The 22,929-nt window shown below is 43.7% G+C and overlaps 1 long non-coding RNA gene across 1 annotated transcript; it reads right to left on the bottom strand.

Moving 5' to 3' along the window:
* Window positions 1–1,356: 1,356 nt before the first annotated feature.
* Window positions 1,357–3,764, bottom strand: LOC148683419 (uncharacterized). The gene is made up of 2 exons (XR_015947248.1): window positions 3,626–3,764; window positions 1,357–1,660 (listed from the first exon to the last, which is right to left on the bottom strand). It is a non-coding gene; the product is annotated as an uncharacterized LOC148683419 (long non-coding RNA).
* Window positions 3,765–22,929: the final 19,165 nt, after the last annotated feature.

Raw genomic sequence — 22,929 nt, 5'->3', positions numbered from 1 at the left:
GTGCCAAAAGTTACAGCCCGGTGTATTTTTATTTTTTTTACCCGTGAATGTGAATGGGCCCGAATAAATGAAGAAACCATGGAGACGAGGCATGCTCAGGATTTGGGGCAATCCATAAGAACTGCCAGAGTTTTACCCCCCCATCAAAGCTGCTATGCGTTTTTAGCATCTGGGTGACAAATCGGGTCCTCCCTAACAAGAGGGCACGCATTGCGGTGGGGCCCAGCAATCAGGTCTAAGTGTTGGGGCGGGGACCATTGGAGCAGCCACAATACCCTATTGGTGGTCCCTCTGACGGGGTGCAATTGGGCTAAGGGCATGCCAGTCATAAGAGTGAGAGGGACCACTATTTAAGCGTGGCACGTTACCCTAAAGATCCTCTTTTCAGGTCATCGTACACTGGAACACCCGCCCACCTCTCCCTAATTTGAGGGCTTTCGCTTGACCTTGCTATGCCATCGTGTGTCGCCTTTCTTTGGGCACGGCAGGAATTTTCCCCATTTGGCTGATTGGCTGGTGCCACTTGGGTTTCAACTGCCACGTAGCAAATCGTCACAAGTTGTAAGGTTGGCAGATAGGCTCTGGTTCCAGTTGATAGGGGTGGCAGGATTCCTAGCCAACCCTATGCATGGGGATTCCTGTAAAAGGACTTCTGGTTGGTCTTCCCCGGTCGAGGTTGTGCCCTAAGCCAGAGTTCAGGGCGCATCTGGGTGGAACCCGGGCTTCTGTCATCTGACGGCTCCCATCCCAGGTGTTCACCCAGGCTGACTTCTGGGTGCTATCCAGAGTCAGAGCTACCTTAGGTAGCTTTTGAACCAGAGCCTATGCAACCACTCACTAGTAGGGTTGCCAGACTCAATAGTGGACAGGACTTCTGTGCCTTTAATTGCCCTGCTCTCTTCTGAGTCTGGAAACCTTAATGAGAAACCAGCAGACCCTTTCTTTAATTTCCAAGCAAAGGGTCTGCTGGTTTCTCTTTAAGGTTTCCAGACTCAGAAGAGAGCAGGGCAATTAACGGCACAGAAGTCCTGTCCACTATTGAGTCTGGCAACCCTACTCACTAGATTTGTAATCAATAAAGTTGTGGCCTAAATTCTGCCAGAAACCAAACCAAAATTTGAGTCCTGTCTGAATTTATTTCTAGGCCAGGTTAAAGGGTCTCCACACGCAAACTGATACTTGGGCTTTTCTCCTCACAAAGGCCCTGTGAAGTAAGTTAAGTTGAGGGTCAATCATTGCGCCAAGAAGTCCACCCAGTGAATTTGACTGACCTAAAAGAGACGGGGGGGGGGAGATAAGATACAGGGAAAGAAGAATGGATAAATGTGTCAATTTCAGTTTCTTACTTTTCCAATCTTTTTTTTTATAAAGATTTTTATTGAAGTACGAGAATTTTTACATACATTATATTCTCTCCTTCCAATGTTTAATTTCCCGTACCATTTTTTTCTTTCCCTTCCCACCCCCTCCCTCATCCATAATCCATTGGAAGGGTTCAAGCAGTTGTCCTCAGCCACGGGCACAATGTCTTTAATTTCCACTGAATGTCTTCTGGTCCAGTAGTTGTTATCCATTGAAGATAGGGGTTCCATCTGGTCCTTATCACAGTAGACTTGGCCTTCCATGTTATATCCTGTGACGTTACTGCCACGATGTCTGACTGAATAAATTCAAACAGATAATTAGTCCAGACCTCTACTGTCCATTTTTCTCTATCTTTCCAACCTAAAGCTATTGTTGCCTTTCCTGCTAGCATCATTGCTTTGAAGGTATGCTGGTCACCTTTCTCTATGGCCGTGTTTCCTAGTATACCCATTGTCATAAGATTGAAGTCTATAGGTAGCTTCACTTTAAAAACTTCATTAATAACCTTAAGGATTTTATTCCAAAATCCCCCTACCTCTGGGCATTCCCAATACATATGGGAGAACCATCCCTTGGCTTGTTCACAGTGCCAGCAGTTAGGGTTCAATCCTGGTATCATATTAGCTAGCTGGGCTTTACTTTTCCAATCTTAAATTAAGTTCTCCTTGATCCTGAAACCATTACCGGTAGTGACTTTTTTTTAAAGGCTCATTAAATGTTGTCAGCATTTTAGTGTCAATTTCTCCTAACGTATTTTTGCTATGGAGTTTCAACTAATATACAAGCAGGTCCTGCTATCTGCCCACTCATTATCACCCTCAAATTCACTTATGCAAACATAAAGAATTATGCCCCTGGCCAAACCTCACTATACACTCTGGAGATTCAAATAATATCCAAACAGCTGAAGATTGCCCACGTCTTTCCTTGTTAGTGCTTTGCTGGACAGCAGCAGCTATTTTGGGGCAGAAAACTTGGAAAGAGAGCCAGGAGAGAAATTGGACAAATCAGAGAGCAGGAGAGAACAGACAAATCATTTTTTCCCTTTGTCTCTCTTTTGCTCATTGGCCACAGCAATATTAGGAAGAAACCATTTCAGGAGCGGGGGGAGATCACTGATTCTCATTGGAATCAATTGAAATTTTGGGCTCATTAGGCAAATGGGACCCATGTGTACATTTTTGCAACTACCTTTCCCTAAAATAACACATTTTTGTAAGTTATTTTCAGTAATATATGATGTTTTGTGCACTCTTTACCATAGTATATGTGGGTTTTTGTCCACATTAGTTAGCTGGAGAACTGCATTGCAAATTTTAGAGTATTTCAAAGGATGGTCCTCATATTGTTTTGGAAAGTGAGAATTTGGTAGGTTTGCCTTTAAATGTGAACTGAGTTGAACGTCTGCCCCCTCCTAATAATAATAATAATAATAATAATAATAATAATAATATATTATTTATACCCTGCCCATCTGGCTGGGTTTCCCCAGCCACTCTGGGCGGCTTCCAACAGAAAAATGAAATAAAATAATGGATTAAACATTAAAAGCCTCCCTAAACAGGGCTGCCTTCAGGTGTCTTCTAAAAATCTGGTAGCTGTTTTTCTCTTTGACAGCTGATGGGAGGGCGTTCCACAGGGCGGGCGCCGCCACCAAGAAGGCCCTCTGCCTGGTTCCCTGCAACTTGGCTTCTCGCAACGAGGGAACTGCCAGAAGGCCCTCGGTACTGGATCTCAGTGTCTGGGCAGAACGACGGGGGTGGAGACGCTCCTTCAGGTATACTGGACCGAGGCCATTTAGGGCTTTAAAGGTCAGCACCAACACTTTGAATTGTGCTCGGAAACGTACTATGGGGTAATAAGCAGTGGAAAAGGAAAGGTTCAGCTCTTTAAAAAAACAAAACATATATCATATGTGATTGGGACAGACAACGTATCTGCAAGATTGATCCTGACACAGCAAGAAGAAACCCGTTTTGGAAAAAAAATTAAGAATATATCTTTATTGTTGACAATTTATACAACAGACACACTACATATATACATATTACACACCTACCAACATAAAAAACATAACATTCGCCTCATAATAACACAAATCTAAAGTCAAACATAAAAACATAAAAAACACATTTGTTCTATAGTTTTCTAAATTATACTCCGTTTATCAAAATCTAAAAGAAAAAACTTTGAATTCCTTAGTACTGTAACGCTTTTCTGTTGCCGTTCCAATTGATAAATTTACTCATCCACGGCTTACCGCTGCAGGCTTCAACACAGAAACCCTGGACACGTATCTGTCAGTGTTAATAAGTATACATGCTGTGTAGGTCTTTCAGTGCATATAAAGTCCAAGTAAACAAATTGCAGTTCCATCTGGTCATCTCCAAGGCAGGTTGCCATTGGCAAAGTGGTCCATGTGACTAGCAGTCCTCAGAAAAGCTTTCGATTATATGAGTCACACTTTCCACCAATCAGTGCAGTCTATGATGTGGGCGATTGTGTAAGAAAATGTCTGGAATGCAATTCACCTAAGTTTAGAATTGCGTCGCAGGGCATGACTAGGTAAAAATAACAACCTTTGCTCTATAATGGACATGGGAGAGAGAACATTCATTCACACTCACATCCTCTCTCTCTCTCTCAAACACACACTATACCTGCTTTAGTTCTGAACAGCTGAAAGCTCTCTTTAAAAAGTTCTTATAACTATATTTCCAATCTTCCTTATGCCTGTAAGTGGCCCTTAACGGCTGAAATTCCCTGGCATTTTGCAACTTGAACCAGCATGGAAAGAAGCCCTTAGTACAGCAGGTTACACTTAAAGGTTTTTGTTTCCAGTGAATTCTTCTTTCATTTGCTTTATGTGGCTGTATCTAGCATCTTGGACTGCCTCTGGCTCCTCTTCTTCCTTCCAGTTTCCCTTCAACGGCATCTTGAACCAGGCCCTCTTTTCTTAGGATATGTCCTGTCCTGTCCTCATGCTTTGCACAGGTCATAAAAACGCAATTAAAATAATCAAATTCAGTTCAGCCTCTTATCATGCTACTTTCAGGTTTCCGGCAGCCGATTGTCTTGTCTCCGAACCTGCAGCTCCCTCCACCACCGTGCTGCCTTTAAGCAGATCTCTATCAAACCTAAAGCACACAGGGCTTGATTATACTGAACCATTCCTTTATCAAATTGCAACCATAAACCATTTCGGCACATAGCAAACCACAGCCATCCTTGATTCAAATCCCCTCGTCTCCCCTGGCTCTCTAATACTCCAGAAGCTTCTTGGAGTCATGTCATGCACACACAAGTGCCCCTGCTTTCCTCTCTCCCCACCCCACAAGCACTTCGATCCCACATGCCATTAAGTGCTGTCAGAAATAGAACTGACTGGGCTGATCACCATTTATTTCTCATCCTGCAGCAAGATCAAGGAACAAGGTCAAGAGGTTTCTCTTGACATCTTAAAGAAAGGGGGGGAGGGAGGCACATAAAAATCTGTTTGCAAAACACCAGGCATGTTTGTGTCCTGTAGCAAGAACAACAAAAATCCCCGTGGCCCGCTAGAAAAGACTTGAGCAAATTTATCGCTACATGAACGGCTTCAGGATGGAGCCTCTGCCTTGTCAGATTCCTGATAAAGGAGTCTAGAAGATGGTAGGGAAAGGGATGGAGATCTGTAATTTGTTTGTATTTATTTATTTATACATTTACAGAGCAAACCTATATAAGTCTACTCAGAAGCAGGGCTAGGGGAGAAATTAGATTCAGTTTGCATTTACCTGCCCGCACACTTTCTCGCCAGAATGGTACATGCCCTGGTTATCTCCCACTTGGAATACTCCAATGCGCTCTACGTGGGGCTACCTTTGAAGGTGACTCAGAAACTACAACTACAGTGGAACCTCGGAAGCCGAATGCCTGTAAACGTGTACATTTGGGCTCCTGAACGATTGGAAACCGGGAGTGATTGTTCTGGTTTTCGAATTATTTTTGGAAGCCGAACGTCCGGCACAGCTTCCGCGGCTTCCGATTGGCTGCAGTACGCTCCTGAAGCCAATCGGAAGTCGCACCTTGGAAGTCGAATGTTTTGGAAGTCGAACGGACTTCCAGAATGGATTCTGTTTGACTTCCAAGGTATGTCTCTTATCCAGAATGCCGCAGCTAGACTGGTGACTAGGAGTGGTCTGTGGGATCACTGGCAAATTTGCTGTATTGGGTCTTAAAAACCAGGGGTACTTGGGAGAAGCTGCTCCTTCAGATATGGTGATAAATGTCCTAGTCTGGTGCCTGTTCTATGGCTTGTCTGGGATTTTAGCCTGGAACACTTTTTATGTCCTGCTGATTTCAATGGGAGACTTGCCCTAACCTTTGCTGTCAATGGTATTTTTTAAAGGTTTGTTTTGCCTAGACAGTGCCCTGAAAATTAACCTTGTTTAATTGTTTCTCACTGCACAGTTGTTTTCTGCATGAATAATCTGCAATTTTTAAATATAGCTGATTTGTAACACATCCCTAAAATTATTGGTGTGTAGAACCGAATTTTGAATGGCATTAGTTAATGCATATCCATTGCACATAATGCTTTCTGCCGATTCCCTCTATAAACCAGCCTATAATTTTGTGAATATAAATACCTTAGCACTTCATGGGTAGCAATTAACCTTTCCCCAGCAAGCTCATTTATCACTTTAGGTTGCCCATGAAGAAACATCTAGATTCTACTGCTTTCAAATAATTCTGAACGTAAATGAGCCCAGAAATTTGCAGTATGGCATATAAACACTGGGAACAATATAGAGACGTTCAGCATGCTTGCATCTTACTGATTTTACAGGGAAGTATTGAAGACCTATTGATTCGATGGGACATAAAACTTGTTCAACATGTTTCAAGGGCAGCTTTGAGCAATTGTGTGGGAAGGGACCCTATGTCTGAATTGGCCAACTTTATAAATTTGATTTTGCATCAACAGTTCTGTGTGAAACAGGAGTATCAAACACACACACACAAAAATGTATCACTGTATTGCAAACGTGCCTTCAGCAGCTGGTGAAAATAGGCACAGTCCTATCCTTTGGGTTGCCAGAAATGAAATAACTGGGTATTGCACAAGGTGCGGCGACAGAAAGTCCCCAACAGAAAAGGTAAAGGTAAAGGACCCCTGACAGTTAAGTCCAGTCACAGGCGACTCTGGGGTTGTGGTGCTCATCTCACTTTACTGGCCGAGGGAGCTGACGTTTGTCCACAGTTTTTCTGGGACATGTGGCCAGCATGACCAAGCTGTTTCTGGCGAAACCAGAGCAGTGCACGGAAACGCTGTTTATCTTCATAGCTGCCAAGTGCCCCGTTTTCCCCGGGAAACCCCCGTTTTATCTTACCTTTTCCCGGCGGTCCCCCGTATCACTTCGTCTCCCGTTATTCTCCCTTATATTCTCCTGCCGGCTTCGAAAGTCGCATCTACGCACTTCCGGACATGTGTAGATGCGGCTTTCAAAGCCGGCGGCAGCCATTTTTGGTGCCCATAGATGGGCAAAGCAACACCGGAAGTTGCGTCTACGCAACTTCCAGTGTCACACGGCTGCCGGTCCCGGATTCTGCAGTCCGGGACTTGGTGGGTATGGTTTACCTTCCCGCCATAGTGGTACCTATTTATCTACTTGCACTGCGTGCTTTCGAACTGCTAGGTTGGCAGGAGCTGGGACAGAGCAACAGGAGCTCACCCCCACATGGGGCCTCGAACCGCCGACCTTCCAATCGGCAAGACCAAGCGGCACAGTGGTTTAAACCGCAGCACCACCCGCGTCCCCAACAGAAAGCCACCACAAACTCATAGTGAACCTCCCATTGAAGAATGAAGGCACAATGCACTGAAGCACATCTACAGTTGGGCAAAGTATGAATTTGCGCAAGAGGTGGATCCAATGTCAATAAAATGCAGGTTGGCCCTTGGATGAGGACGTTAAGCAGATGTCGGGGAAAGGATGCAGGTGTGAGTAGCTCCAGATCCACTGCCATGCGGATGTGCTCCTGGTTCAGGAGGCGAGGGAGATGGACTTGCAGGCATCTCAGAAATCCTCGAAGAGCTGCTGCCAAGAGGGTGCAATGCTGTCTGGGCAGAAAAGCCAATAAAACATAAACTGAGAATGGCACCTCAGTGATCAGTAGGCTTGCCGCATTTTTCCTAGTCTTGACTCAACCCACTGTTCCAGAAATGACTCTCCTTTCCCCACTTGGATCTGTACTAATTTGCTGACGGTCTTATACAAAGCATCTCATAAAAGCTTGGGAATTGCTAAGAGACGTTCATAGCATTGCCACCAAGTGGCCAGAAGCCAAATTCATTCCATTAGAAAAGTTGAGACTGAACATTCTTCAGAGGTCGAACACTTTTTCCAAGATGGATGCCACAGGCTTGGGGCCTGTGTGAACAGAGAGCAAAATGAAAACCAGTCATTACCTCAGATTGCTGGCCTTGCCTCAATAAGTTATAACTGACACAAGGCATTAACCAAGTTTTCATTTTAATGTGACATCGTATACCAGTTTGTTTCCCCAAAGTTTTATATAGTATAGTGGTACCTTGGTACTCGAACAGCTTGGCTCCCAAACAAATCGGCTGCCAAACGCCGCAAACCCGGAAGTGAGTGTTCCAGTTTGCGAACATTTTTCGGAAGCTGAACATCTGACGCAGCTTCCTCGGCTTCCAATTGAGTGCAGGTAGCTCCTGCAGCCAATTGGAAGCCGCGCCTTGGTTTTTGAACTGTTTCAGTAGTCGAACGGACTCCAGGAGTGGATTTAATTCAAGAACCAATGTACCAACTGTACCTACCATATAATGACTACTCATTCTGATTTGTCTCTACAGAGGTTATATGACACTGTATCAATCAATTGTTATCCTGCACTTTCCAGTGCTCCCCCCACCTGAGACTTTTGCTACTGCGAAAAGTTCCGTTTTTCTTAGCATTGAGTTTGCTGCTCAAGAGTGTCAAATCTATTTTTGTGCACCCTAAACATGCAGTGTATTATTTAATCCCACCTGCCAAAAACAGGCAGCCTGAAAGTGGATTTTTATTGTCTGAAAACGTAACCTCTTATTGTGTGGTGTGAGAATAACATTGTTAGAGCCACAGCCCTTTTCTGTTTCACTGCCTTAATCTTCCATATTTCATTTACATCGTTAAGAATCAAAGCTTTTTTTGGCTGTCCAAGCTTTCGAACTTTCTAACATGCTCACACTAGTGAGTCACAGTTTACCAAGCTGCTTCAGAGCCCACAATTGCTTTCCTTGCAGTAAATAACGGGAAATGGGAGGGGGTAAGAGAAAATATTTGCTTGAGTTATGCATGCACGAAGCAAACGGGGATTAAGAGGCAGAGGCAGTGAGGAAAGAATACAGGCTGGCATTAGGATTTCTACCATGAACCCCCCCCCCCCGCTTTAAAACATACAATGGAACAGGCACTCTGTCAAAGCTTGTGGGGTTTTCCAGTGTCGAGTGGGATCAATGCTTCCTTCCCAAATGCTCGGGGAATGAGTCACTAATCAAATGTCAGCTACAATTTCTTCATTGTGCAACATACCAATTGCTCTGCAAAACTTCACAGAGATGTCATTTTGTAGGAGCGGGTATTCTGGAATGGGTCCCCCTCCCACCAAATCTAGGTCTCCCCCCCCCCCGCTCCCAAATCTAAGTTTGTTCTTAAATGTCACTTTAAAATATTGACAGATTCTAGGTTTGCCATACGTCCTGACATATCCGGAATACTGCAGTCGTAAGCAGTGTCCATGCTACCAACTACCATATGTGAACCACCAGTGGCTTTTCTGCCTGACTGGATCTGCAGAAACAGGCAGTGTTGGTTTGGTGGCTTATGAACTGTGCAGGCCTATACTAGAAGAAGCAAGAAATCCACTAAATGTTTGGAATCTGTATTTTTAAATGGGTGAGAGGTGGGTGGTGTTGGAGGGAGGTTTGGGAGAGAGAGCCTTACTCTCTTGTGGCTGAAGTACAATGGCAATTGCTCTTAGCACATTAAAACTTGGTTAGACTTACAGTTGCCCTCTCCCACCTTTAAACAAATGTTCCCCACAAAAATACTTAGGCTAGAATAAATCACAGACACTTAGCTTTGCACATAGGTGAATATTTTACATGTGAAGTTTCCAGATGTTATGGCAAACAAGCCTCCATGCTGGCAGTAAAACAAAGATGAAAAAGGTTCCGAACAACTTTTAAAAAAGATAACGTGGTTTCCTTGCAAAAGGGATCCTGCAATCTTTGGGTTGGCAAAGATGCAGGCTTTAAAAGCTCCCTTTGGGGGAGATCCAGTTCACTTGGTTTTTGTTGCAGTTGGGAGCCATAGCCACATGGCTCCTTGCTTACTTGTTCCTGGAAGTTACCTTAGCAAGGATCATGCCACTCTGACTTGTGGCTAGATAATACCTCCAGTACCACCTTTTGGTTGACTGCCTAACTGTCACCAGAATTAACCCTTAAATTACTAACTCAATAATGCCTTCCATTGTATTTCCAACACTTCTCCTTCTTGGCTTCTTTAAAATGTGATAGCTGTGTGTGTGTGTGTGTGTGTGTGTGTGTGTGAGTGATAACTTTCAGGAACCACAGAACAAGTTCTGTATTTATCATTTTCTTACTGCATTATTGCAGAAAATTGCTTGGCACCTGTAGAGCAATAGGAGGGCATGTATAGGTGATAGAAGTTTAAGCACCAGCAGAGGCTCCATTTTAATTTCATTAAAAGCTTCTTGTAAAGTTCTCATTAATCACTTGGTAATGCTTTCACATTAATCTTCCCACTGTGAAGCAACTGCAGCTTTGTGCCTTGTCTTTAAGATGCAGGGAATATAATACTGCCACTGCTTTGCAAAGAATAGAACTTGGAAGATATGATAGGCTGGCCAGGATAGCCCGCCAAAGTCACTTGAGCCAATCAGAAGGCTGCTAGGCCTCCCTATTTAGGCCAGCAGTCCCCGGGTGGCTGAAGAACAACCCTCACATTATGTTGTGCTATGTGTGTCTATTCTTTCACGTTCAAGGTAATGCAATGCCTGATGTGTGTAGTTGTATACTAACCCCTTTCCTTTCCTGCACTACTCAAATGACCTTTGGTGAAATGGTGCGATATCCCTATCCCAAACAGTGTGATCTCAGGGTCTCTGTCCAGAAGCCAGGTGTGGGGCAGATGGACCAAAGAGCATTCAGTGGCAGCCTCAGAGGGCCACCTAGGTAGACTCTCATCTTGAGATGGTCCTTCCATTCCAGGTTTGACCAACAGGGGCTGAAAATGGATATACACCCAATGCCTGAGCCAAAGGCTACCTACATATGGAATCAGTAAAGTTGATACCACACCCTTAGAAACTCTTGGCCCTTCTGCATATTTTTTTTCCTAGGTACTTGCATAGATGTTTGTGCTGTGCTTGGGCTCTGTGCCTCTTTGCCTGAAGGTTATTATTTATTTCATAGCTGTCAAGTTCTCCCTTTTTAAAGGGAAATTCCCTTATGCTGAATAGGCTTCCTCACAAGAAAAGGGGAAACTTGACAGCTATGATTTATTGGTAAAGACTGCAGGCATCACTCCTTAGCCAATTGTATGCCTACATGAGCTGCACTTGATTTTGAAGAAATGCACAAATTTACACTACTGGAGAATCTACTCCATTATGTGAACTGCGTGCGACTCAGTGACAGAAGACATCAGCAATGCAGCAATTTGAAAATGAAATAGTTACTGAGAGAGAGATTTACTAATGGAAAGACCATTTAAAGCAAACTAATGATCTTTTATCTAGACTTTTGTCAGTGTGGTGTAGTGGTTAAGAGTGGTGGACTCGTAATATGCTGAACCAGGTTCACTTCGCTCCTCCACATGCAGCTGCTGGGTGACCTTGGGCTAGTCACACTTCTCTGAAGTCTCCCAGCCTCACTCACCTCACAGAGTGTTTGTTGTGGGGGAGGAAGGGAAAGGAGATTGTTAGCCGCTTTGAGACTCCTTAAGGGAAGTGAAAGGCGGGATATCAAGTCCAAACTACTCTTCTCCTTCTCCTTCTCCTTCTCTTCTAATACCTTGGAATGTCCCTTAATTACCTCTGGTGACTATTTAGTAGTTGCTTAAATGAGAATTTATTGCTGATGGCTACTAGCTAGTGAGCACCACACCACACTCAGTACTTACTTTTAAAAGTTATTAAATTTAGTTACAGGAAGGAATCAAGTGCTTACTGGAAATTTAGCTGAGTAAGTGGATTAAAAGCCCTTTGCCACATTTGTGCAACAAGTCCACTTTTTATTTTTTAAAAAAATCAGCCTTTTTGCTGTTAGGAAAGTGATGGGGAAATGCTCTGAAAGGTGTGGGGTCAACAAACAATTAACAGGAGGCTATATTAACACCCCACAAGCAAAGCAAGATGAAAGCAAGATGAATGCTCTTTGTTGTATAACCCTCTGCAAACAAATCAGAATGAATAAAGACCGGACAAAGTCTAAACTTCCGTTTAAGCTTTGCAAATCAGGATGAATGCTCAATAAAGAGGTTATCTGGAGGACCCTCATGTCCCCCCAGCTTTGGAAGAAGAAGAAGTGATATTGCACTTGATGCTTCAGTTTGTGCAGCACCTCACTTGCTGGCACCAATACGAAATGATCTCACTGCTGCTTTCAAGCAACCCGCTCCTAAATTCACAAAAGCAATCTCTTTTTACGACTCTCCGGTGCCAGATATCTTTGTCATGTCAGAGTGTATGTTTGTTCTGGTTGTTACTTTGATTGATCTTTACAGCTTAGCATTTTCGCTTTTTATTCACCAGCCTTACAATCCCATGTCACGGGAACTTTATAAATGCTCTGCACGACAGCACTCCAAATTCAGGCGGTCTCTCCCAGGAGACCGGCAGCGTCAGCCCTGCCATTCTCCTGCCTCTTCAAGCCAAAGGCTTGTTCCGTCTTGACAGCCAGTAGGTAGGTATGTGGGTGTTCATATCCCCACATTTCCTCCAAGGAGATCAAGGTGGCAAAGATGGTTCTCCCACTTCCCATTTTATCCAGCCCAAGGTTGCTCCATGAGCTTCATGGATGAGTCAGGATTTTAACCTGGGTCTCCCAGGTCCTGCATGGACACTCCACTTTTGGTGCTTCATTCTGCACACAAACTCATTTGGGTATCATGGTGCACATAGGCACCTAAAAACTTCGATGCAAACTCCAAAAAACTTCAATCCTGACTCAGGCGTGGTCACTTTCTATACTGTATTATAACAGGCATACAGAGGCTGCATCTTCCGAGGAGCGTCCTTCCATGGTTCAATCCTGTCCTTTCCACGAGTGAACACACCTAAGAAAGCCAGTGTGGTGCTGCTGGGTGACCTTGGACTAGTCACACTTATTTGAAGTCTCTCAGCCCCACTCACCTCACAGAGTGTTTGTTGTGGGGGAGGAAGGGAAAAGAGAATGTTAGCTGCTTTGAGACTCCTTCGGGTAGTGATAAAATGGGATATCAAATCCAAACTCTTCTTCTTCTCTTCTAAGAAAGGCATCTTTGGGCAAGTTGGGCAGCTCCAGGTAACCAACTTCATCTGAGAATAGCCCTCTAAGGTGTCCTAATTAGGTGCTTAGTTAATAAATGATGGGATGGAGAGGCTGCAAGGATGAGCACCAAATGCCACGCATGCCTGTCTTCACCTTTCACAAGTTATAAGGCGACTGTCTGAAGTGGAGTGCCACTTGTACTTGTGGAGGCTCTCTGCTTGTTTTGGAACACTGAATCACATACTACTACTACTACTACTACTACTACTACTACTACTACTACTACTAATTAATTTATAGCTTGCCCATCTGGCTGGTTTTCCCCAGCCACTCTCGGAGGTTCCCAACAGGATATTAAAAACACTATAAAACATCAAACATTAAAAACTTCCCTAAACAGGGCTGCCTTCAGATGTCTTCTAAAAGTCAGATAGTTGTTTATTTCCTTGACATCTAATGGGAGGGCATTCCACAGGGTGGATAGTTGTTTATTTCCTTGACATCTAATGGGAGGGCATTCCACAGGGTGGATAGTTGTTTATTTCCTTGACATCTAATGGGAGGGCATTCCACAGGGCAGGCGCCACCACCGAGAAGGCCCTCTGCCTGGTTCCCTGTAACCTCACTTCTCGCAGGGAGGGAACCGCCAGAAGGCCCTCGGAGCTGGACCTCAGTATCCAGGCTGAACGATAGGGGGAGAAGCTCCTTCAGGTATATGGCGGAGCATCCATGAGTACAGAAGGAGCTCTTCTTCAGATACCCTCCAACTCACAGAGGGTGACCAAAGTGGCAACAGTGTTGGGTGGAGCTGGAACTTTCAACTGTCCATACATACACTTGCTTGTTAAGGTCTAATCAGAACTAATCACATCTTGTGGGTTTTCCTCTTTTCTCACCAGCATTATTGTATAAGCCTGGGCAATGGATACTGCTGAATCCTGGATCTCAACCCAAATCAGGCCAAGCTGGGTTGATTGGATGGGGTTGAGGACCATTAGGTCACCTTAGGTTAACCTAGAGTTATCATGGGGGGTGTCAAAATGGGGGGGCAGTCTGCCAGTGTGGAGGAGAGCCTGCTTGTGTCTCCTCGACCCCTCCATCCACATGTTTTATTTGGATTTAAAATCCTGATTAAACATAGGAGGGGGTAGGAGAGGCATGCCTCGTCCCCCTCCCTCTCACCTGACTATGGAAGGCCCCCTAATTGGTTTGGGGCCTGGATCCAGGTAGGATAGGGGCCACTTTGAAGTGCTGGACCGGATCCTGAGACAGGGGTGCAAATGTGCTTTACTGTGCCAGGCTGCAGCCATGGAAGTCAGTGAGGAACTGCAACAGTGTGGAGTTTCCTCTGAGCAAGCTGTTACACCTGGCTGAAAGACAAGCTCGAATATATGGCCTATTGAAAATAAAACATAATGTAGTTTAATATAATTTTAACAGCTGTCAATATATGACACAATCTATGATGCCCATGTTGGGTCCTTTTCCGCATTGCACCCGTGCTAGGTCTGGTGGACCGTTTACGCAGAGTTCCCCTGTTCTTCTCTGCCCCTGCATCTTATTAGCATGCGACAAAGCATTTTTAGAACTGCCGAGTCATCAGATGTCAGCCTCTAATATTGAAACAAATCAATTGAGTGCTGCAGCGAGCGTGCATTTCTGCCAGTTTATGTCACGTCCCCGAGCTTAATGCTGTTGCTACTTTCAAGGCATATTACATTATTGTGCCTGCCGTTTTCATGTCTGCGTCTATTTTTGGATTTCAGAAACACATTGTTAAAGACATTGCCCTCCCATTGAATTACAGCGTTGTGAGATGTTAGCTGTGAATATATGCCCAAGTGTGTTTTCTCTCTCTCAAAATCAAAACAAGACACAGTGCTTTGCATGTAATGACAGACACCTAGATAAAGGTAGGTGTACTCTGTAAAGGTGTAAAAGGTAAAAGGTAAAGGACCGCTGGACAGTTAAGTCCAGTCAAAAGCGACTATGGGGTTGCGGTGCTCATCTCACTTTCAGGCCGAGGGAGCTGGCGTTTGTCTACAGACAGCTTTCCGGGTCTTGTGGCCGACTAAACCGCTTCTGGCTCAAAGGGACACCATGAAAGAAACCAGAGCACACGGAAACGCCGTTTACCTTTCAGCCGCAGCGATACCTATTTATCTACGTGCACTGGCATGCTTTCAAACTGCTAGGTTGGCAGGAGCTGGGACAGAGCAACGGGAACTCACCCCATCACGGGGATTTGAACCGCCAACCTTCTGATTGGCAAGTCCAAAAGGCTCAGTGGTTTACTCGCATCTCTCTGTAAAGGACAATGACCTCAGTGGCAATCTAGCCAGTGGGATGTAGTGGTTAGAGTATTGCACCAAGGCCTGGAAAACCAGGTTTGTTATAAACAAGCAAACAAACCCATTTGCAAACTTGATGCAAAAACATGGAGAGACAAGCTTCAGAATGGAAAAATTGGAAACTGAGAGGAACAGAAATTGACAGATTATAAGGAAAGCCCTGGAGAACAGGAACTGAATTACCAATTGAGTTCCCCAGGCGTCAGCACTCAGAAACTGGTGCCTAGATAGTCACAGTGGGCTATGTCATAGGGCATGCTGAATTTTTCAGCTGTCAAATTCCCAAAATGAGGGTTGCTAGAAAGCTGCAACATGACTTGGGATTCAAAAGGTATTTCGGTTAAATCAACACAATTTAGTTTTGCTTGGTAAGTAAAACACGTGTAAAATTGCATAGGAATCGTTAAAAGTGATTGCCAAGTATTTGCCATTATGTATTCATATTAATATTATTATTTAGCATTGCTTGACATTTTCAGAAGGTAAAATTAAAATTCTTTTTGTTTCCCAAAAGCAGATTATGTGCTTCTTCTTCAAACGTATGCTTACCAAGCTAAATGTTGTCCAGTCCACAAAAAACAATAGCAGGTTCAAATTCCTCACAACCATATTTTTAAAGAAATCTGTCTTACTGAAGAAATGTACAAAAACTAACCCCCGCCCCGTGAAAATGGCACATGCCCTACTGTGTCATTTTGACTCCCCACTATTTGCCTGCAAGGGCACAGGGTCTCTAAGGTGGGTTTAGGCCTGATTCCGTAAACATCTGACCTTGTACATGTACTAGCTAAGTCTAGGAGTAAGCTATACAGCCTAGGCTTTCAGCTACCTGGGAGGTCTGAACTTATTGGTGCGGCCAACTACCGATGCTGAAAATACAGATGATATATTGCAACAGCCCTGAGAAAGTTGCTGTTGTGAGAGGCACACTAACTGCAGAAATGTGCCGAGGTTGATGTGTGCCCAGCAGCTGTTGAGTTTTACATGACCCTTTTCATGAGAGTGTCAAGAAAAACAGCCCCCACCCCAATGACTATAACAGACCCCCCAAAGGCCGCAAGAACCAAGCATTTCATTTCAGGCAGTTAAGGGTGATGCTTAGGCAAGCCAGGCAAGTGATGGAAGGAAATACGCTGTATTGGGCTTGATAAAACTCATTCCGAGTCAACCAAAAGACAGCAGCTCCAGTGGGCTCAGAGAGTCATGAGGTTGCTCCTCTTATTTTAGCATAATTAGGGATTTATTTATTTATTTATTTTTAAAATAGTCTCATAAGTTGTTTCTCAATATGATCCTTTTACATGGTTTTGCATGCATTGTGGCATTTTATGCATTGTGGCTTGCAGTTATTTTTATTGAACATGTTGTTGTTCAGTCGTTTAGTCGTGTCCGACTCTTCGTGACCCCATGGACCAGAGCACGCCAGGGACTCCTGTCTTCCACTGCCTCCCGCAGTTTGGTCAAACTCATGTTGGTAGCTTCGAGAACACTGTCCAACCATCTCATCCTCTGTCATCCCCTTCTCCTTGTGCCTTCAATCTTTCCCAACATCAGGGTCTTTTCCAGTGAGTCTTCTCTTCTCATGAGGTGGCCAAAGTATTGGAGCCTCAGCTTCAGGATCTGTCCTTCCAGTGAGCACTCAGGGCTGATTTCCTTCCGAATGGATAGGTTTGATCTTCTTGCAGTCCATGGGACTCTCAAGAGTCTCCTCCAGCACCATAATTCAAAAGCATCAATTCTTTGGCGATCAGCCTTCTTTATGGTCCATCTCTCACTTCCATACATCACATAGTTTAATAATTTATTTATTGTAATTGTTAAAGAGTGAATTTCTGTTTAATTGTTCTCCGCAGGTGTTTTGAGGGTTAATTTTATTGTGTACTATTATATTCTAATAGATTATTGAATATAACTTGCATTGATATAAGTCATTCCATTTTAAAGTTATGTTTTATTATGACTTTTTGCAGTGGGTCAGATTATTACAAGGGGTTCATGTGGAGTAATATAGAAAAGTGGTATACAAATAAAAAGTGAAATGAAAGAAATGAAATGCCTGTGTTTGGAAATGGCAAAATGCGTGTGATGAAGGCTTTAACGTGCAGGCTTGCCATGGGGAGTGTGGAAACTTCAGTGCAGTTGGAAAGTGCCTTTGATATGTTGTGACTGCCACCGTGGCTATTACAAAACCATTGTAATTTCTGGCATTGCTTGAGGTTTGTATGCTGAATGTCAGAAGAGACAAAAAAGAGTCTGAGTGTACCACTGGCTGGTAAGAAGCTACTCTTGGGGGCTCCTTTTGTTTTTCAGGACTGATGCTACTTCACGAATTAGCAGTGTCCGCAATGGCTTTTCAGCCTACACAGATAAGGTAAAGGTAAAAAATAAAAGACTCCTGAATGGTTAAGCCCAGGCAAAGGCAGCTATGAGGTTGTGGCGCTCATCTCGCTTTCAGGCTGAGGGAGTGGGCATTTGTCCACAGACAGCTTTCCAGGTCATGTGGCCAGCATGACTAAACCACTCCTGGCACACAGAAACACCATTTACCTTCCCGCCACAGTGGTACCTATTTATCTACTTGCACTGGCATGCTTTCGAACGGATAGGTTGGCAGGAGCTGGGACAGAGCAACGGGTGCTCACCTCGCTGTGCAGATTCGAACCGGCGACCTTCTGATCAGCAAGCCCAAGAGGCTCAGTGGTTTAGACCACAGCGCCACCAACCTACACACACACGTATATACAGTGTTCTACAAAAGGTGCCACTAAGCACCAGCATTCTGTCCTCACAAGGAAACTGACCCTGTAAAAGTTTGCCCTTGGGATTTCCTGCTACTTGGGCAGCTGCAAAATGACGTGAGTGGGTTATATTTCACAGAGTTGCAGGGAGGACTTTTAAGCAAAATGAAAGCTAAGTTTTCAGCATGATAAGCTGCTGCTGCTGCTTCTTTTGTTTGCAATCTAGTCACCATTTCATCCGAATCATGGAACCGTGCAAACAAAACCAAGACAAAAAAGGAAAGTCTCTAATCAACTCTGCCTATAATGCCAGCCCTATAAATTGGAGATTGGCTTGCAGACCAAATGTGCTATGATGTTTGCAGATACAGATTATTTGTCTCTTTCATTACGGTTTTCGAATGATTCATTTGTGGTGTATGGCATGAAAATCTCCCTGTCCTATTAAGTGGAATACCAGCAGCCTTAGGTCAACCAATCTCTCTCTCTCTCTCTCTCTCTCTCTCTCTCTCTCTCTCTCTCTCTCTCTCTCTCTCTCTCTCTCCCCTCGGGTTACAGACGCTTCAGGTTACAGACTCCGCTAACCCAGAAATACCATGTTTCTCCAAAAATAAGACACCATCTTATATTTATTTTTCCTCAAAAAAACCACGGTGGCTTATTTTCAGGGGATGTCTTATTTTTTTATTAAGTATGGTACAGTTTAACCTACAAGGTTAAACTGCCTATCACTATGGCTTATTTTCGGGGTGTGACTTATTTTCGGGGTATGGCTTGTTTTCGGGGTATGGCTTGTTTTCGGAGAAACACGGTAGTACCTCGTGTTAAGAACTTTACCTCAGGATGAGAACAGAAATCGTGCTGCAGCGGCGTTTCGGCAGCGGGAGGTTCCATTAGCTAAAGTGGTACCTCAGGTTAAGAACAGTTTCAGGTTAAGAACGGACCTCCAGAATGAATTACAGTAAGTTCTTTACCCGAGGTACCACTGTATTGCCTTCCAGATTTCTATCTTTTTTATTTTATTTTTTTTAAAAAAAACTAAATAAATGCACAATGAAGAAATGTGTGTTCTTCAGCCACCTTAAAAGGATTAGCTGCATCTTTATCTGTAGATCTGGCAAAAAAACAGAAAAAGCTGTTGCAGGGACTGAATACAGTATATATATTTTTAGCAGAATAGGGACCCAGGTAGCGCTGTGGGTTAATCACAGAGTCTAGGGCTTGCTGATCAGAAGGGCGGCGGTTCGAATCCCTGCAACGGGGTGAGCTCCCGTTGCTTGGTCCCAGCTCCTGCCCACCTAGCAGTTCGAAAGCACATCAAAGTGCAAGTAGATAAATAGGGACCGCTCCGGCGGGAAGGTAAACAGCGTTTCCGTGTTGCTGCTCTGGTTCGCCAGAAGCAGCTTTGTCATGCTGGCCACATGACCCGGAAGCTGTCTGCGGACAAACGCTGGCTCCCTCGGCCTATAGAGCGAGATGAGCGCCGCAACCCCAGAGTCGGACACGACTGGACCTGATGGTCAGGGGCCCCTTTACCTTTACCCTTTATTTTTAGCAGATAGGAATGGGCAGATAGGAATGGGCAGGGGGGGGGGCTTGCAGGGGAGACACTCAACCAAGTCCTGGCCTGGCACCCAGCAGGCCAACTGGGGACAAACTGGGGACAAACTAGACATTTGTGTGATTGGATCAGTCTGTGTTAAATTGTTTTGTTCTCCTAAGAGGAGCTGGAGGGGTGTTCCTGCTTTCAGTCAGATCAAAGCATGGAGGCTCTAAACCAGTGTTTTTCAACCACTGTTCCGCGGCACACTAGTGTGAGATGTTGCCTGGTGTGCCGTGGGAGAATTACTTTATATATAGTCAATATTGGCACAGAGTTAAATTTTTTAACATTTTCTAATGGTGGTGTGCCTCCTGATTTTTTTCATGAAACAAGTGTGCCTTTGCCCAAAAAAGGTTGAAAAACACTGCTCTAAACAGTGGGCGCTGTTCTGTTAGGGCAAATGGGACACAGCCCCACCTACCTCGTCTGCTTGCCATTCTACTTACAACCAGTCCAGGGGGTAGCACTGGCTGTCAGCTTCCTCCTCCTTGGTTTCGGAGCTACCCTTGCAGAACTCAGCAAGGAGGGCGATGGGGATAAAACTAGAATTACTCAACTCTGCATGTCATTGGCTCTGGTGACTGGCCCCACCTACTGTTTGGCTTCCTTGCCTTTTGCCCTACCAGCCCCAGTGGACACTAAACACTATTCTGCATGAGGCATAGGCAACCTTGGCTCGCCAGAAGGTTTGGAACTACAACTCCCATGATCCCTAGCTAACAGGGCCAGTGGTCAGGGATCATGGGAGTTGTAGTTCCAAAACATCTGGAGAGCCAGGGTTGCCTATGCCTGGAGACGTTGGGGAGGGGGGTGGAAAACATGTGTTTATGAGGTGGAAAGAGTTATGTCCGGGAAAACTGGGTCAGGGGGAGTTTTGAAGCTTTGCCCAGCTCAGAACAAAATTATCATCATCATCATCGTTGTTGTTGTTTTGTTTTCCTGAATATTTACCTGACAGTAAGAGATTTCAGCGGCACCGTTTCTTTTCACACAGTATTTTACATCAAAAAGTAACCACTGCAAGGCCCATTCTCATAATTATTTTTTTTAGTGTGTGGCAAAACTTGTGGTTTTGAGACAATCTGCATGTTTTCTGTGGAGAGGCAGAATCAAACAGACATTCTCTTCCATCTTCAAAGGCCACAAGCAAAAGTGGTTGCATGAATGTGGATAATCTACACAGAAATCAGATGCTAGGATTTTTCGTGCTGAGATTATAACCCTTCCAAATGTAATGAAAGCTTAAAGCAGTGACTGCTCTCCAATTTCTTATAGGCACACTTTTTTCCTGAGTTAAAATTTCTGGTACACTTCACTCTTAACAACCCATGAGAAAGTCATGTCAGCTCCAGGTTCTCTCGGTTTTTCTGTCTTAAAAGTTACCTGTGAGTTTTTGTTCTAGGTCTGGTGTGCCTTCTGAAGGTGGCACATATAGAGCTGTGTGTGTTTCATGCAGAGACACAGTAGGAAGCCATTTTGGAGGGCAGGTAACTATTTGTTTAAGAGGTAGCAGAGCAACTCATTTGGACCTGAGTGAGGCTGAATGGAAGGATAGCAGGCTGGAGCAATAAGCCATGCATAGACGCAGCAGGCAGAAATGAAGACAGAGAACCCATCTCCAGTGATGGTTACCTTAAGTTCACGCAGGAACTTTTAACTATTTTTATTTTATTTTTCGCAGCACACAATCTGGCCTAGAGAGAAGGCCAAGCTTGCAATAAAACTACTGTTTCACATAACGGCTGAAATTGAAGCACTTCTCTCTCTCTCTCTTCAAGACAGCATGTCTTTTTAATGTGTTTTTAGAGGAAACTGTGAAATACAAGTTTTATGTATTATTACACACCGCATCCCTCCTGCCAATCACATGCCTTATAAATGGCAACAGGCATAAAAAAGCAAACCTGTGATGAAAAGTTATGATCAGGATGCTGAGTTTCACGGGGAGCCGTTTTCAAGGCCTTAAGTTTGCCTCCATCTGTTTAAACGCTCCATAAATCTCACCAAGTACACAGATGTACCCGCTGAAGCAATAATTATGTGTGTGAGGTTTGATCCTCAGCTGGTAGAAGCAGAAGTTAACCAATTTACCTCAACTATAGAATCAGCCTTGTCCTGGGAAGGACAATACACCGTATCATGATAAATAAATAAAAAGCACAGTACAGTGAGAAAATGACCTAGAACAAAATAAGGTGCTTCCAGATTGTCATATTCAGTGCTTTTTCCGGGGGGGGGTGGCGCGAAGGGGTACGCATAACCCTACACATTTTGTGAATCTTTGTACTTTGGTCCATTTTCTGTATTTATTTCCGATTTGAACTAGAAAATGGTGATTTTCTTGAGTCAAAAGGAGAGTACCCCTAAACATTTTTAAAGGAAAAAAGCACTGGTCATATTTACATACAATCCTATATTGTTATCCATATCATTATTGTTACATTTCTTTTATTCATACACACCCTTTCCTGCAAAGAGCTCAAGGTGGCACACAGCATTATCCCGGTTTACCTTCTTGACAACCCTGCAAGGTAGGCTGGCCCAGGGTCACCAGGTGAGTCTCATGAGATCTGAACCCAATTCTCCCTAGCCCCAGATCCAACATTTTATCCACAACAACCACAATAAAACTTTTTTTTTAAAAAAAAGTTTTTATTTATACTTTTCAGGTTTATACATTTCATCAATTTTACAATCATTTTAACATTTCAAAGTTTAACTTCCTTCCCCCACTTTCTGCGGTTCCTTAAATTTATTTTTTTAAGTATCTTCCACATATCCAAATTCATTTAATTTGCTCATTTAATTATCTTTTAAATATATACTCTTATGAAACTGCAGGTTATTACAATAATCCTGCCAATGTTTTTATCTGTTTGCAATTTATCTGTAAATATTCAATAAACTATTTCAATTCTTTTATAAAAAGTTTGTTATCTTGATTTCTTTGTCTTCTGGTAAGTTTCGCCATTTCTGCATATTCCATAAGTTTTTGTATCCATTCTTCCTTTGCTAGGACTTCTGCTTCTTTCCACTTTGGGGCGAGTAGCGTTCTTACTGCTGTAATCGCATACATAAATAAATTTCTGTACAATTTAGGTAGTTCTGTTCCTCTAATTCCCAAAAGAAAACCTTCTGGGTTTTTTTTTTTTACAAAGGTTATTTTGAACATCCTTTTCAATTGATTATACTGTATATCATTTTTCGGTAAGTTTTAACCTTACTACAACACCACCACATATAAAAGAACCTTCTTTCTCTTTACATTTCCAACAACCACAATGAAACTTCGGAGGGCATTTCCCCCAAACCTCCCCTGCACTCCTC

The sequence above is a fragment of the Zootoca vivipara genome, chromosome 15 (assembly GCF_965207765.1).
Source record: "Zootoca vivipara chromosome 15, rZooViv2.hap1.1, whole genome shotgun sequence".
NCBI lineage: Eukaryota > Metazoa > Chordata > Lepidosauria > Squamata > Lacertidae > Zootoca > Zootoca vivipara.
Note: the sequence above shows the minus strand (reverse complement) of the source record. Positions and strands in the feature narration are given on the sequence as shown.